The following is a 15,965-nucleotide window of genomic DNA, read 5'->3' as shown; positions in this document are numbered from 1 at the left end:
AAGCCAATTGATGGCTCCATGCAAGAAGCCCTTGGAAAAATTATACGAGCAATGACACGTTAGCAAAGATACCGAGTTACAATTTGTTGTAGATTACAGTTTGTTGTCACAGTCCAGGTAAAGTAGTGTCTCAATAGATTAACTCACAGCCCAGGTAAATCACAGTCCAGGTAAGTTCTGCAGGCAGCTAGCTTAAATCACAGTCCAGGTAAGTTCTGCAGGCAGCTAGCTTGATCTGAAGTCTAGTCCGGTTCTCAGCAACACTGGAAATTCTTCCACCCTTGTCCTCACTGGCACTGGGATGAAAGCAGGAACTCCAGATGGCTAAAGAAAATCCTGTAGTATTCCACTAAGAAAACAACCTTCTGAACAATTTGGTACATTTTCTCAAGGTTTTTTTACATTTGAAATAGGCCTTAATAGTGCTCATTACTCATTAGCTTCCAGGTGTGGGAGAACCATTGTAGTTTAGTTATTGGCATTGAAAATGACCGAACATCAGGCCGTAGCATCCTGGGCAGCCCCAGATGGCCCTGGGGAGTGTTCCGGACTCAAACTGCCACTGGGCACAGGGAGCAAGAGCCTGTGAGACTGTGCCTCTGGGTCAGGTTTGGATTTGGGCTCACGGCAGTGGAAGAGCTGGCTGCCACCGTTTGGAAAGTACTTGCTGCGCCATGACTGGCTCCTGCTTGTGGAAGCCGCTGCACCAATTCACGCACCCTTCGGTAACGAAAAATATTTCGTAATAGCCTTTTGCTGCAACTTTTTTCCTGATAATCCTTCTTCTTCTGAACTTTCTTTTTCTTTCTGACTAGAGTTCCTGGGCTCTTATCAACACATGCCCTAATTATTCTTGGTTCCACTGGGGTGCCTTCTTCCCTTATCAATTTACTTAACACCCCTTCCATATTTGCATCACAAAGACAATACAATACACTGAGACAAAACAAGACACAATAACTCACAACTCTCAGAGGTAAAAAGGTCACAATTAAGGCAAACTCCACATTACTGGAAACATTGGAGGAATGCAAAGAAAAAAGTTCCTTTAGAAAGTTAGGATATTTAAAAGAACCAACTTATCCTGAAGAGCTTCAAAAGCCAAATGCATGCCCAGGGTGGCAGACATGCTGAGAAAATGACCAAGAAGACACTAAGCTTTTGCCTTTGGTGATTTCTAGGTTCAGGTAAAATAAAAATTTAAGACTCAAGCAAAGTTATACATAGCTTGTCTGAGTGTTGAAGGAGTACCCCAGTACACACTCAATCAGCAAATATTGGGAGAGGTTTTTTGCTGGATTTTTCTTTCTTCAATAGTTGGGTATTTAGCTCAGTGGTCAAGAATTTGCCTAGCATGCCTGAGCCCTTGGGGCCCTGGGTCCAATCCCCAACACCACAAAACAATTTTTAAAAATCACTAAATATACACAAGCTAACTGAACAGAACCTTCAGAGATAAAATGTGAGAAAGAATACATATATTAAGCCATGTGTGATGGCTCCTGCCTCTAACCCCAGCAGATTGGGAGGATGAGGCTGGAGAACCACAAGTTCAAGGTCCACCTCAGCAACTTAGCAAGGCTTTATGCAACTTAGTGAGACCCTATCTCAAAAAAAATTTTAAAAAGCTGGGGGATATAGCTCAGTGGTAAAGTGCTCCTGGGTTAAATCCCCAGTACTCCCTCGCAAGAGAATACAGATAAAAGTTACTAAAAAAAAGTTTGCCATGCCATAGCAAATTTAAAAAGAACCTTCTTCCAGGATCACTACATCTAAAATGTCAAGTGTTTAACGAAGAATTAAGATTCATGCAAAAAGAAAATATCCTTCACTCACAAGAAATATATATATATAATGAACATGAAAAACCAAAGATATTGTACAACGACCTTAAATTAACAGTTTTGAATAAGTTCAAAGAGCTAAATAAAACCAAGAAAATGATGCATAAACAAATCAAGAATATAAGTAAAATACAGAAATTATAAAAAAAAATCCAAACAGAAACTCTAAAACAGAAAAGTACGATAACCAAATGAAAACAATCACTAGAAGGTTTTGATGGAAGATTTGAGGAGATAGAAAAAATAATCAGTGAACTTGAAGACAAATTAAATTAATTCATTTAGTCTGGGGAGCAGGAAAGAAGTGATAAGAATCAAGTAAATAAACAAAACCTAGGGACCTGTGTCACAACATCAAGATGCCGACATAAAGGACACCACAAAACAGAAGGGAGAAGGGGGAAAAAATCACTTGAAGAGATAGTAGAAAACATCCAAATTAATTAAAGACACAAACCTACACATTCAAAAAGTTCAGTAAATTCCAAGAAGGAAAAATGCAAAAGTATCTAGCATTAAGACATATATAATCAATTTGTCAAAAGTGAAGACAAAGAGAATCTTTTTTATTTTTTTTAATTTTTATTGTTGGTTGTTCAAAACATTACATAGTTCTTGACATATCATATTTCACACTTTGATTCAAGTGGGTTATGAACTCCCATTTTTACCCTGTATACAGATTGCAGAATCACATCGGTTACACATCCACTGATTTAAAAGTAGCAAGAAAGAGACAATTTATTGTTTACAAAGAGTCATCAATGAGACTAATAACAGATATCCATAAGTAATGGGGGCTAAAAAGTTTGGGGATGACATTTTAAAGTGATGAAAGGAAAAAATTCCACCAAGAATTCTATATCCAGAATATAGAATTACTTACTATCCTTCAAGCATAAATAAGAAATCAAACATTCCTACATGAAAAAAGACAGATAAATCTAAAGAAGTTCATAAATAGTGGGTTTGTACTTCTAGATATACTAAAGAGTGGCCTTTAAATAGATATCAAAAGACACTGGGAAAAAACCCAAAGCCAAATGAAAAAATAAATAACTTCAGTATATGTAACCCAAAAATAAATATGAAAGCCAATATTTGCAACTCCTGTTATGTTCTATATATCTTTATGGTTTAATGAACAAATGTATAAAATAAAAACTGTAAAAATATGTTAATAGGAACACATTTTATAAAGATGTAACTTGTGAAATTAACAACATAAAGAAGATGGCAAGGTGCAGGGAAAGAGCAGAGATTTTGTGTGTTATTGATTGTGGGAGGCCATTCTCCCATGTGATTTGAGTTACCTCCCTGGCTGGGTGAGAGGCACTTAGACACAGCTGTGTCAGAGCTATTCCCCACCCTTTTTCCAGGTTTGAGGTCTTGTCTGTGCAGAGGCGTGTCTGGCCACTGCCCCGAAGACCCAATCATCGCCTCTGACCTTGGGATGTTGCCCCCCTTAACCTTCATTGGATGGGATTTTCCCTGGAATTTTTTGTTCCCCAATAAAAGCCCATTCCCTCACATGTTCTTCTCTCTCTCTTCTCTCTATCTCACCTCTTTGGTAAACCTCACTACCGCAGTAGGTGGCTAGAGGCAGGCGCTAGGAGAAGCCGTCCTGGAGCTGGTTTTAAAGGTAGGTAGAGTCTTGTCTCTTTAATTTAAAACTCCCTAGCGTTTTCTCACGATTCAAACCTTCTTTAATGAAGCCAGCGCTGGTCGCTTGGCAGAATTGATGTTAATTGAGTTTCTACTTAAACTAAATTATTCTAAATTAGGTTAAGCTCAGTCCTTACAGAAACCACTAAGAAAATGTCTTTTAAAACATATAGAAAAGGTAAATATAAAGTACATATAATATGGTTTAAAGTTTTCAATCTAGAAGAGAGAGACTTACAGAATTGAGTTTTTTGATTATTCAATTATGTGGTCTGCAAAATATTTACTTTACATCAAAAGATACAAATGCTTTGAAAGTGAAAGTATGAGGAAAGATATCCCATGCAAATAGTAAACAAAAGATATCTGAAGTGAATTAACAAAATATATTTTAAGTGAAAAACTCTTACAACAAAAAAGGACATTATATACTGATAACAGAAATAATTAATCAGGAAGATATAACAAGCCGGGCACCATGGCACACTCCTGTAATCCCAGAGGTTTAGGAGTCTGAGGCAGGAGGATCCTGATTTCAAAGCCAGCCTCAGCAAAAGCAAGGTGCTAAGCAACTCAGTGAGACCCTGTCTCTAAATAAAATACAAAACAGAGCTGGGGATGTGGCTCAGTGCCTGAGTGCCCCTTAGTACAATTCCCAGTATCAAAAAATAAAAATTTTAAAAAAGATAGAACAATTAAAATGATATAGAGCTCTGAAGCAAGTACTATGAAAATTAGAGGGAGAGACTGACAGTTCTAAAAAAATATTTGAGGACTACAAAAAGCAAGCTTCAATAAAAAATAGAATGTCGATACATGTTCGTGGAGAAAATAGAGAAGTTGAACAAAACTATAAACAAAATGAACCAAAGAGTTGTATAAAGAACATTTTTTTCTATCAGCAGCAGAGTATATGTTCTTCTCAAGTGAGCATGAAACATCCTCCAGGAAAAAAATGTTAGGCCATAAAACATGCTCAGTAAAATTTATAGGAACTCATGCAAAGTACCTCATCACAATGAAATGAAACAAGAAATTTAAAAAAAAAAACAGAAAGAAAACTGCAAAATTCACAAATATTTGGAAATTAACACACTGTTATTCAATCAATGAATCAAAAAAAGAAATCACAAGAGCACTTAGAAAATATTTAGACATAAATAAAAACAAAAATACAAAATACTAAAATGCATATGTCAAAAGCAGTACTCAGAGGGAAAATTATAACACCTACAATAAATAAGGAAGAAAAACATGAATCAATAACCAAATTTTACTCATTGAAATCTAAAAGAAAAAATAAACTATTTGCTCATGAGCATTAAAAATGTCAAACTAAATGCATAGCTAGCAGAAGAAAATAAATAAAAATTACAGTAGAGATCAATGAAATAAAGGATAGAATAATAATAAATAGATTAACAAAACTAAAAGTTGGATCCTTATAATGATCAACAAAATTAACAAACTTGTATCTAGACTACTGAAAACATCTCTGGTCAACTGATTTCTTTATAAGGGAGCCAAAATTATTCAATAGAGAATAATGATCTTTTCAACAAAAGGTGCTTAGACACCTGGATAGGTACTTGCAAAAGAATAAAGTTGAACTTTTACCTCATACTATCAGCAAAATTTAACTGAATCAATAGCATATAAATATCAGAGCTAGATCCCTAAACTCTCAGAAAAAAAAAAGAACAGGAATGAATCATGATCTTGGATTGTCAATGAATTCTTTGATAAAACATCAAAAGTAAAAGCAATGAATAAAAATAAATTGGACTTCATCCTCATTAAAAACTTATGTGCAACAAAGAACATTATCAAGTAGATTAAAACACACCTACAGAATAGAAGAAACAGTTGCAAAACCTCCAAGCATCTAGTGTTTTATATTTGTTCTAATTAGTTATACATGATAGCAGAATGCATTTCTATTCATTTTACATAAATGGAGCACAAGTTTCCATTTCTCTGGTTTTACACAATGTCACACCACATGTGTAGTCATACATGTACCCAGGGTAATGATATTCATCTCTTTCTAAGGGTTATAGATTATATAAAGAACACTTATAATTAAACAACCAAAAGACAAGTTATCCAGTTAAAAAAGGAGTAAAGAGGTTGAATAAACATTCCTTTAAAGGAAATATACAAATTGTCAAGAAGTTCATGAAAAGATGCTGAACATCATTAGTCATTAGGGAAGTGTACACTAAAACCACAAGATGCCACTTCATGCCCATCATGAGGCTATAATAAAGGAAGATGGAAAATAATCAATGTTGGCAAAGCTCTGAAGGAACTGGATTCCCCACACAATGCTGGTGATAATATAAAGGGATACAGCTACTTGGAAAACATTTTAGCAGTTCCTCAAAATATACTAAAGAAAGTGAAGATATGATACAACAATTTTATTCTTAGGTATATTCAAAATAATTGAAAAGAGATATGTTTAATTTTTTATTAGTACTTTATAGTTATACATACATAATATTGATGTTCATTTTGACATAATTATACAAACTTGTAATATAATTTGTCTCAATTCCACCCATGGTACTTCTTCTTTCCCCTTGCCCTCTTTTCCTCCCTCCCCATTCCCTTTTCTCTAATTTGTCAGTTGTTCTTCTTCTATTTACTTATAGCTTTTAATTAATACACTATAGACATACATAAAGGTGAAATTCACTGTGGTATATATGTTCATAGAATAGTTTGGTCAGTTTTATTCCATCATTCCTCCCTTTCCCATCCCTCCTGCCTCCCCTTTAATCCACTTTCTCCATTATTCTCTCTTCTATTTTCATGGGATTCTCCCCACTGCCTTTCTTCCCCTCCCTTATTTTGGTCTTGTTTCACATATGAAGAAAACATTTGACCCTTGACTTGTTGGGTCTGGTTTATTTTATTTAGCATGCTGTTTCCAGTTGTGTCCATTTACCTACAAATGACATAAGTTCATCTCCTTTATGACTAAATAAAACTCCATTTTGTGTGTGAGATATATATCACATTTTCTTTATCCATTCATCAGTTGACAAGTACCTGGGCTGAGTCCATAACTTGGCTATTGTGAATCATGCTGCTATAAACGTTGATGTAACTGTATCACTGCAGTATGGTAATTTTAGATATTTTAGATGAATAACAAGAAGTAGGATAGCTAGGTCATATGGTGGTTCCATTCCCAGTTTTTTGAGGAACTCCCATATTGCTTTCTAGAGTGGTTATACTAATTTGCAGTCCCACCAACAATGTATGAATAGATCTTTTCTCTGCATCCTCACCAGCACTTATTATTATTTGTATTCTTGATGATTCCCCTTCTCACTGGAGTGAGATGTAGTTTTGATTTACATATCCCTGATAGCTAGGAATGTTGAACATTTTTAAATATATTTGTTGGACATTATGCACTTCTTCTTTTGAGAAGTGTATGTTTAGTTCTTTGGCTCATGGATTGATTGGGTTATTTGCTATTTTGGTGTTAAGTTTTCTGAGTTCTTTATATTCTCTGGATATTGATCCTCTGTCTGAAGAGTAAGTGGCAATGATCTCCCATTCTGTAGGCTTTCTCTTCTTGTTTCTCCCCAAAAAACATGTACATACATGTCCTTAACAGCTCCATTCACAATAGCCAAAACAGTAAATTATTCAAATGTTCATCAATAGTTTAATGGATAAACAAAATGTGATGTGTGTGTGTGTGTGTGTGTGTGTGTGTGTGTATAAAGGTTATTCAACCATTAGAAGAAAGTATGAAGTGCTGATACACTCCACAATATGGTAAATCCAGAGACAGAGAGTAGATTGGTAGTTACCAGAGGCTGAAGAAAGGGGAAGAATGGACGCTATTTAATGGGTACAGTTCCCTTCCAGGATGATATGTATTAAAACTAAAGAGACGGTGATTGTGAAACACTGTGAATGTACCAGATTACACTGAATTGTTCACTTTAAAATGGTAAATGGTATGTGAATTCTGCCTCAAAATTAAAAATGAAGAAATTGGCAAGAGAGATATATATACACACCCAAAACAGACATAAAACTATCTCATAAACATATAAAAGTTATTTCATCTTCACCATAATAAAACAAGTACAAATTAAAACCACAATGAAATACTGTTTCTCTCCTATCAGGTTGGCAAAAAGTCCCAAAAAGTCCCATTTTGGTGAGACTGTATAGAAACAGTTTATTTGGGAATGCAAAATAGTTCAACTCTTACGTAGGAAATTTAACAATATCTAAAAAACCATGTAAGTATTAGTCTTCTACTCAATGTTAAGAATTTATCCTGGTATTGTAAGCAGTAAATAAATCATTTCTTTGAACTATCTAACCTGGAGAGTGAGACGCTGCCATCCAAGAGTGCCAGGGAATGCCCATTTGCAAGGTGACTTCTGTTGATAGGGAGAATTCCACACTTGTCATGAATTCACTAGTTCAAAAGCCTTGATTTCAAAGGCCTGCTGCCCAAAGGTAGAAGAAATAGGCGTAAACTGCTGAGCCCCAACCAAGTGGTTTTTCTCAACTTCAACCTTTCACTTCAAGAAGTTTTTCACACTGAAACCCTTTAATGCTTATACCTATATAATAAATGTGTGGCTTTCATTCCTTACTTAGATCCAGTCTCCATTAGAGCTTGGATCACTCATGGGATCCTGTTTCTGCTCCATTTTTGAGTCCTTTGTCTTTATTTCTTAGTATATTTCTTTGTCTTTAAAGCTTGTTATATTTCTTTTGACTTTTATTTTCTTAAGTTGGCTCATAGCCTGCATTAGCCGTTCATCCGCAGGCCGCAGCAGACACCTTGGAGAAACACCACTAAAATACACATGCAAGAATGATTGCAATGTTGAAAACTATATAAGTATGCCAATATTGACAATATAGGTTGAACAGTCTCTGAAACATACACACTAAAGAGTACTGTGAAGCAATGAAATATAAAAGAGAGCTATGTGAAGTGAAATGGGATTATTTCATAAGTGAAAAATACAAATGCAAGTGAATAGGCATAGTACTCAAATAATTTTTTTAAATTCAGATAACTTTAAAAAGGATTAATTTGTTCATTTGTTCAAAAATGGAATGCTGCAAAAATGTCCCAGATTTAGATAACACAATTTATCTGTAAGTGAGAGGGAATATAGTAGAAGTAAATAGGAGAATGAAACATACTTGTAAGAATGCCTTTATTAATAATTTTAAATTTTTAGTCCAGTTTCATATTTTACATATTCAAAGCATAATATTAAGCTAACAAATGTACCTTGATAAAAATTCGTAAACTGAATGCAGAGAGATACAAATGAATACAAATACATTTCAAATAATCCAGTGACATAACCAAACTGAAGAAAAAAAATATGAACTGATCTAATTAATTTTGACTGCTCCTATTTTATTTTCCAATTAATTTTGAACATAATATTTTGAATACATAACATTTGTGTTAACTTTTCATCACTGTGACCAAAATACCTGACAAGAACAACTTCAAGGAGGAAAAGTTCATTTTGTGCTCATAGTTTTTAGAGCTTCAGCCCATGATCAGCCAACTCCACTGTTCCAGGTCTGAGGTGAGGCAGAACTTCATGATAGAAGAGTGTGGTAGAGAAAGGTTGCTCCTCTCACAGCCAGGAAACACAGAGACAGAGAGAGAGAGGGCAAGCGGGGGTCAGGGCAGGGACAGATACAAACCAAGGTCACACCCCCAGGGACCTACCTCCACCATTACCTACCTGCTTACAGTTACCACCTACTAGTCCAAATCACTAATCCATCAAAATCAATTAATACACTGTTGAGGTTACAAAATAAATGAACAAATTAATTACTTCCTAAAAGCCCCAGCTCTGATCTTGCCATACTAGGGGCCATATTTCCAATACATGAGTTTACCTGGGCATTCAGGTTAACACAATTTCACTAAAAAATAAAATAACTACAAAAAAGTTGTCTTCATATTATGTGCTTTTCTTTTACAATGGTATTAACATAGTAATTCTGAAACAAATGCATGTGAATGATATAATTAATCCAATAAATAAATATATGTATGTAAAGAACCCAGGTTATCACTATGAAAGGAGAGAGATACAAATATGGAATAGACGACAAGATGCTAACTGAGTTGAATTAGCATTGGTGTTCAAAACAAACTCTCTCTCTCTCTCTTTCATAGTATTTATATTACATATGTGTTACCTATATAACACATTACATATATAATATACATAGGCATATGCATATATATTCATATTGAACATTAAGAGCTGCTAATCACAGAGGAAAGTCATAATTATGCTTTCTGATGCATGAACACAAAACCACTTATAAACAAAAACAAACGTGTATAGTCAAACCTTTGGAGCCAAGTGCCATTTGGATAAAAGTTTTCAACAAACAAAATAAGGGAAATAAAAATAGAAAGAATTCTATATATTGGAAGAGATTTTTAAAACATAACAGATGAAAAAATGAGCAAACTAAATAAGAATGTTTTATAATGCACACTAAGAAGAATAAGCTGTAAAAATTAAAAGATGTTCTAATTGTATAGTCAGGATCATAGTTACTTTTAAGAGGAGAGTGGTTAGATTGAACTGGGAAGAGTCACAATGAGGATTTTGGGGATGGCTAGTAAATTCTGTCTTGACTTGAATAAGATTACAGGGGTTCTTACTTTATTAAAAATACTCATTTTTATGCTTTTTCTGTACTATGTTTTATTTTGCAACTTTAAAATAATAAATAAATAAATAAAATCAAAATCGAAACCTGGTAAACAAGTGGCACAAAACCTCTAACTACCATTTGTCTACAGGCCAGCATTCACTCTCACTGCCAGAATCAAATCCCATCAGTGCTCTCACATTGTTAACGCTGAAACACAATAAAAAGGAGAAAATTTGTTCTCTGACTCAGGGCATAGGCAACTGCATCTTCAGGGAGTCAGAACTCGGAAAGTTTTACTCTGTTGCATAATATTCTCCTGTGTAAATAATTACACAAGATGCTGCTATTGTAAAGGTAGTTAATTAAGAGCACTAATTGAGCTTGGGTAGTGACCAAAAGGAACTTCAGAAACCTGATATTGCCAGATAGAAATCACTCTGCTGTGGTAATTATCTTCTAGAGTCTTGTTGGTTTTCCCAAGGAAACTAAGGAGAAAGGTAGTTAATGGGTCACTTGGGGATGACATCTATTTCTGTAAATTATCATTTCTTACTCCTCAGATTTTTTGTTTTTTGTCATGAAGCCAAATAATAAGGAAAGCAAATTATAACTGAAAAAAATAACAGGAAGAAAAAATTGACTGAACAATTTTATGCTTTTAAAATTAGCTCTACATTAAGAATATAAACCACAGCCTCAACTCAAGCACTTAAATTGAAGCTGCCAGAACAATCTGTTGCTTTGTATATCTACTCATCAACTATTTCATGGCAAATAAGAAAAAAAGCAAGGATAAATAAATCAAAGTCACAAAATTCTAGATGGAAGAACTATCCATGATCAGTTTATCCACAAAAATATTAATTAGCAATGATGAAAAGCATGAATATCAATGATTACACTAATATAGATCTTAGAAATGTTAGTTTTAGTTTGAGCAGAGCCTTCCAAATGTTAACTTTCTGTAGTTATCAGTTTTAAAGGAAAATATTGGATCCAGAAAAACTTAAAATGGTTCATGAGAATATAATGAGTACAAAAACACTGAGTGTAAATATAAATTAAAAGGTAACAAATATCTACTATTCAGACATACCCAAACAAGGGGAGACGACTGAATAATTATTTAAGCCGTGGTTTAAAATAAAAGCAAATATGGTGTTTAATATTTATTGACTGTGAAAAGCAGTATATTTTCCACTTAATATTTTCCCTAACTCTAAAATTGGTGAACCTGCATTTGAAAGCAGAAAATCTGATCTGGAGCCTGCACATGAAACCAGTTTTGTTCATACTTGCCCCCTGTGCATTCTTGTGTACTTACATATTCACAGAGAGACAGAGACACAGTGAGCCAGACAGAGACAGGACTGCAGGTAAAATGTGTAAAGAGTTATGGAGTTCATTTATACTCCAGGATAATTATATAATTGTGTAATTAAAACAGGTTTTTCCCAACCATCTATATAAAAAAGAATAAACATAAGGATACTGCAGTATCAAGTCAGTGCCCCCCAAATGGAGATTAATTTGACAAATATCTCCTGAGTGGCTACAGGGAACCAGAAACTGTGCTGGGTGCTAAAGATACAAAGTTGAGTAAGGAGTCTCTGAGCTTCAGAAACTCTACCTAATGGAAGTTAGACATGTAAAGAGAGTAAAAAAAATCTAGTAAGTGGAAAACTAAATAAAGATATAAAACTTACTGAAGATCACAGAGGAATAGGTTCTTGGAAGTCTTCCAAAGGCAATGATGGTCTAAGGTGAATCTTGAAAGTGAGAAAAAGGAATGAATTGTATGAGCTTTCCAAACAAAAAGAAAGAACTTGAGCACATGTAAGCGAGCAAGAAATAAAAAGTACCTAGGGGCCTAGGGGCTTATACAGCTTTGTATCACTACCATGTGGTTTGGAGACTATTAGCAGTAATGCTTTTAGCCTTGAAATGTACTGTATCTGTTATTATGTTTAAGTGAGCATTGTGTGTGTGTGAGTGTGTGTGAGTGTGTGTGTGTATTGCTGAGGATTGAACCTCGTGCAAGATAAGCACTCTACCAACTGAGCTACATCCCCAGCCCCCAAATGAGCATTTTTGTAGATATAAAAACTGAAGCCACTTTTGTTGCCTCCCATATAGTTTGGTATCTTGTGTTTCCATTTTCATTTACATCATTTTTTTTTATTTTCCTTCTAATTTCTTTTTTTATATAATAGTTGTCCAGGAGCATATTTGTAAATTTGTCATGATTTCTCCAATTTTGATCTTTAGTTATATATTATCATGGTTGGAAAAGTTATCAGATATGATTTCAAGCTTCTTATATTGGTTTAGACTTGTTTGTGTCACAAATTGTGATCTACCCTGGAAAATGTCCTCTGTGCCCTTATGAAAAAAAATGGATTCTGTTGATGTTGGAAGAAATGTTCTATACAGGTTTGGTAGGTCCAGTTTGAAATCCAGTGTTTTCCTAACTGATTTTCTGTCTGGATGATATACCATTATTGAAAATGGGATATTAAAATTCCCTATTATTGAACCAGGCACCAGGGCACACACCAATAATCCCAGCAGCTCAGGAGGTTGAGGGAGGATTATGAGTTCAAAGCCAGCCTCATCAACTTATCAAGACCCTAGGAAACTCAGTGAAACCTAAATAAAACACAAAATGGGGATGTGGCTCCATGGTTAAGTGGCCCTGGGTTCTTTCCCCAGTTTAAAAAAAAATCCCTATTATTTTTGTGTTGCAGTCTATTATCGCTGGGATACAAAGTTCAATATATGCAAATTGATAAATGGATAAATATGATTCACCACATTAGCAGAGTAAAAGACAAAAAAAATGATTATTTCAATAAATGCAGGAAAAGTGTTTGACAAAATTCAACATCCTCTCAACAAATTAGGCATAGATTAATGTACTTTAATATGATAAAGGCCACATATGACAAGCCCATGACTAACATCATAACCATTGGTGAAAAGCTGAAAGTTTGTCCCCTAAATCAGGAACAAGACAAGGGTAAGACAAGGGTACCCACTCTCCCCATTTCTATTCAACATAGTACTACAGCAATTAAATAAGAGAGATAGATAAAAGATTTCCAGTCATAAAGCATAAAGTAAGACAGTGTCAGCTTGCTGATGACATGATCTTAAGTTTAGAAAACTCCTAAGTCTCCAACAACAACAAAAAAAATGTTAGAACTCATAAACAAATTCAGTAAGGCTGCAGAATTCAAAAGCAACATACAGAGGCTGGAGTTGTGGCTCAGCAGTAGAGCACTCACCTAGCACATGTGAGGCCCTGGGTTCGATCCTCAGCACCACATAAAAATAAATAAAAACAAAGGTATTGTGTCCAACTACAACTAAGGAAAAATAAAATTAAAATTAGAAAAAAGCAACATACAAAAAAGTAGCATTTCTTTACACTAACAATGAACTACCTGAAAAAGAACTTAAGAAATTATTGTACTTCATAATAACACAAAAAAAATAAATAAGAGTAAATCTAATCAAAGTAGTGAAAGATCTATATATTGAAAACTACAAAATAGGTGATTAAAGAAATTATAGACAATATAAATAAATAGCAATATATTCTATGATTATGATTAAGAAGAATCAATATTCTTAGAATGCCCATGTTACCAAATATAAAGTATCAGTGAAATTTTGCTATGAAATTTTCAATGTCATTCTTCAACAAAAGACCCTGATGAACCAAAGGAATCTCAAGCAAAGAGAACAAAAGAAGAATGACCTCAAACTTATTACAAAAATAAACAAATCAAAACAGCTCAATACTGTTATAAACACAGAAAAGAAAAAATGAATGAATGAAAGAAAAAAACAAACAACAAAGATCTCAGACTTGAATTCACACTTTTGATACTGGACAATGATACCAAGAATACATAGTAGAGAAAAGATAGTCTCACCCACAAATGGTGTTGGAATAGCTGGATATGCAGATGCACAAGAATAAAATTAGATCCTTAACTCGTACTAGATATGGAAATAAACTCAAAATGGATTAAAGACCTAAATGCAAGCCCTGGAAATATAAAGCTTGTAGATGAAAACAGAGAGTAAGCACCACAACATTTCTTGGACAATGCTTTCCTGAATATGAACCCCAAAGCACCAGCAATGAAAACAAAAAGAAAATTTTATCAAACTAAAACAAAATTTTACACAGCAAAAGAAAACAAGAGAGTAAAGATCCAACCCAATGTCTAAAGAAATTATTTGCAAATAAGGCATCTGAAAAAAGGCTAATACCTAAAAATATGTAAGAAACACACTCAATAGAAAGGAAACAAGTAACCCAATCCAAAAATGGGCAAAGAACTTAGATAATTCTCAAAAGAAAACATACAAATGGACAACAGATATATGGAAAAATATTCTTTATCACTAAGTATCGGGATACTTTGGATTAGGCAGAGGGGAGTGCAGGGAGGGGGTAGGGAGGGGAGTAGGAAGAATAGTAGACTGAATCGGACATTATTACCCTATGTGCATATATGACTAAGGTTTGAAGACCTTGGAAGCAATTGTAGGTTAGCTGCACTGTCTTTTCCCATTAGTTCTCTGACAACTATAACTTACACAGCCTATGGCATGTCAGCACTTAAATCTGATCAAAGGTGCTGGAAGTGTTGCTCATGAACCTTTAGAAGACAATGAAGAAGTGGAGCAACATATTCAGAACATTAAATCAAAAAGTACAGTTGGTAGACCTTTGCCAGCACAAGATTCAAAAGCAATTTGAAGAAGGGTTATGAACAGGTAGGAGAAGAGATAGGCACTTAGAATTCATTGAAAACAGCTGGTGAACAAAATTTTGTGGCACTCTGTGTTCCCTGAAGATCATCTGGGAAATATTTTTCATCTTGGTTGCTTTGCTATTTGTAATTTTTCTTTTCTTGTCAAATTTAAATAAAGCTCTTCATTCAATTGGAATAGATTCTGGTTTCAGATATTATATTACTGATAATAATAATAACTCAAGTAATCCACTGACTATGCTTTTTCCTTTACTCATTTTCCCTCTTGCTGATATTCTTATAACGATTATTATTATGCACTTTATTTTTACTTTAATGGCAGGAATTAGAAATATACTGCCAGATGGCCCTTTTTAATTACATTATATAAAATCAGAATAAATAAAAGTGGACCTCAAGCACTCATATTTCTTGGTATTATACTTCTATTTATTGTCCTTCATATTAGATACCTGATTTATTTATTCATGTATTTATTTATTTTTATTTTGGGGGGAAAGAGAGAATTTTTTAAAAATATTTATTTATTAGTTTTCGGTGGACACATCTTTATTTTATTTTTATGTGGTGCTGAGGATCGAACCCAGCGCCCCGCACATGCCAAGTGAGCATGCTACCGCTTGAGCCACATCCCCAGCCCATTAGATACTTGATTTATAATCTTGCTCCCCAGTATGTTGTGTAGGGAAGCCAAAGTACTTAACAGAGAGCAATGCAACTTCTAATGACCCCCTGTGCCAAAGAGAGGTGATGCAGATGCCCCTGAAGATCAGTGCACTGTTACCCAGACATTCCTTCACAAGTTCTGGATTTTAAGTGCTGCATACTATTTCAGTAGTTGGGCCTTTCTTAGGATATTTTTTATTGCACTAATTGTATCCAGTTGTAAAGGGAAGGAGTAGATGAAGATTCAGACCTAAGTGATGATAAGCCCTCTTTTCTGTTTGACAGTCTTCTGTCTTAA

At 34.4% G+C, this 15,965-nt stretch overlaps 1 pseudogene; it reads left to right on the top strand.

Annotated features, from left to right (window-relative positions):
- The first annotated feature begins 674 nt into the window (after nt 1-674).
- Nucleotides 675-15,965, top strand: LOC101959945 (lysosomal cobalamin transport escort protein LMBD1 pseudogene; annotated as a pseudogene).

Source organism: Ictidomys tridecemlineatus, chromosome 5 (assembly GCF_052094955.1).
Source record: "Ictidomys tridecemlineatus isolate mIctTri1 chromosome 5, mIctTri1.hap1, whole genome shotgun sequence".
Classification (NCBI taxonomy): Eukaryota; Metazoa; Chordata; class Mammalia; order Rodentia; family Sciuridae; genus Ictidomys; species Ictidomys tridecemlineatus.
This window is presented reverse-complemented; position numbering and strand designations above follow the sequence as displayed.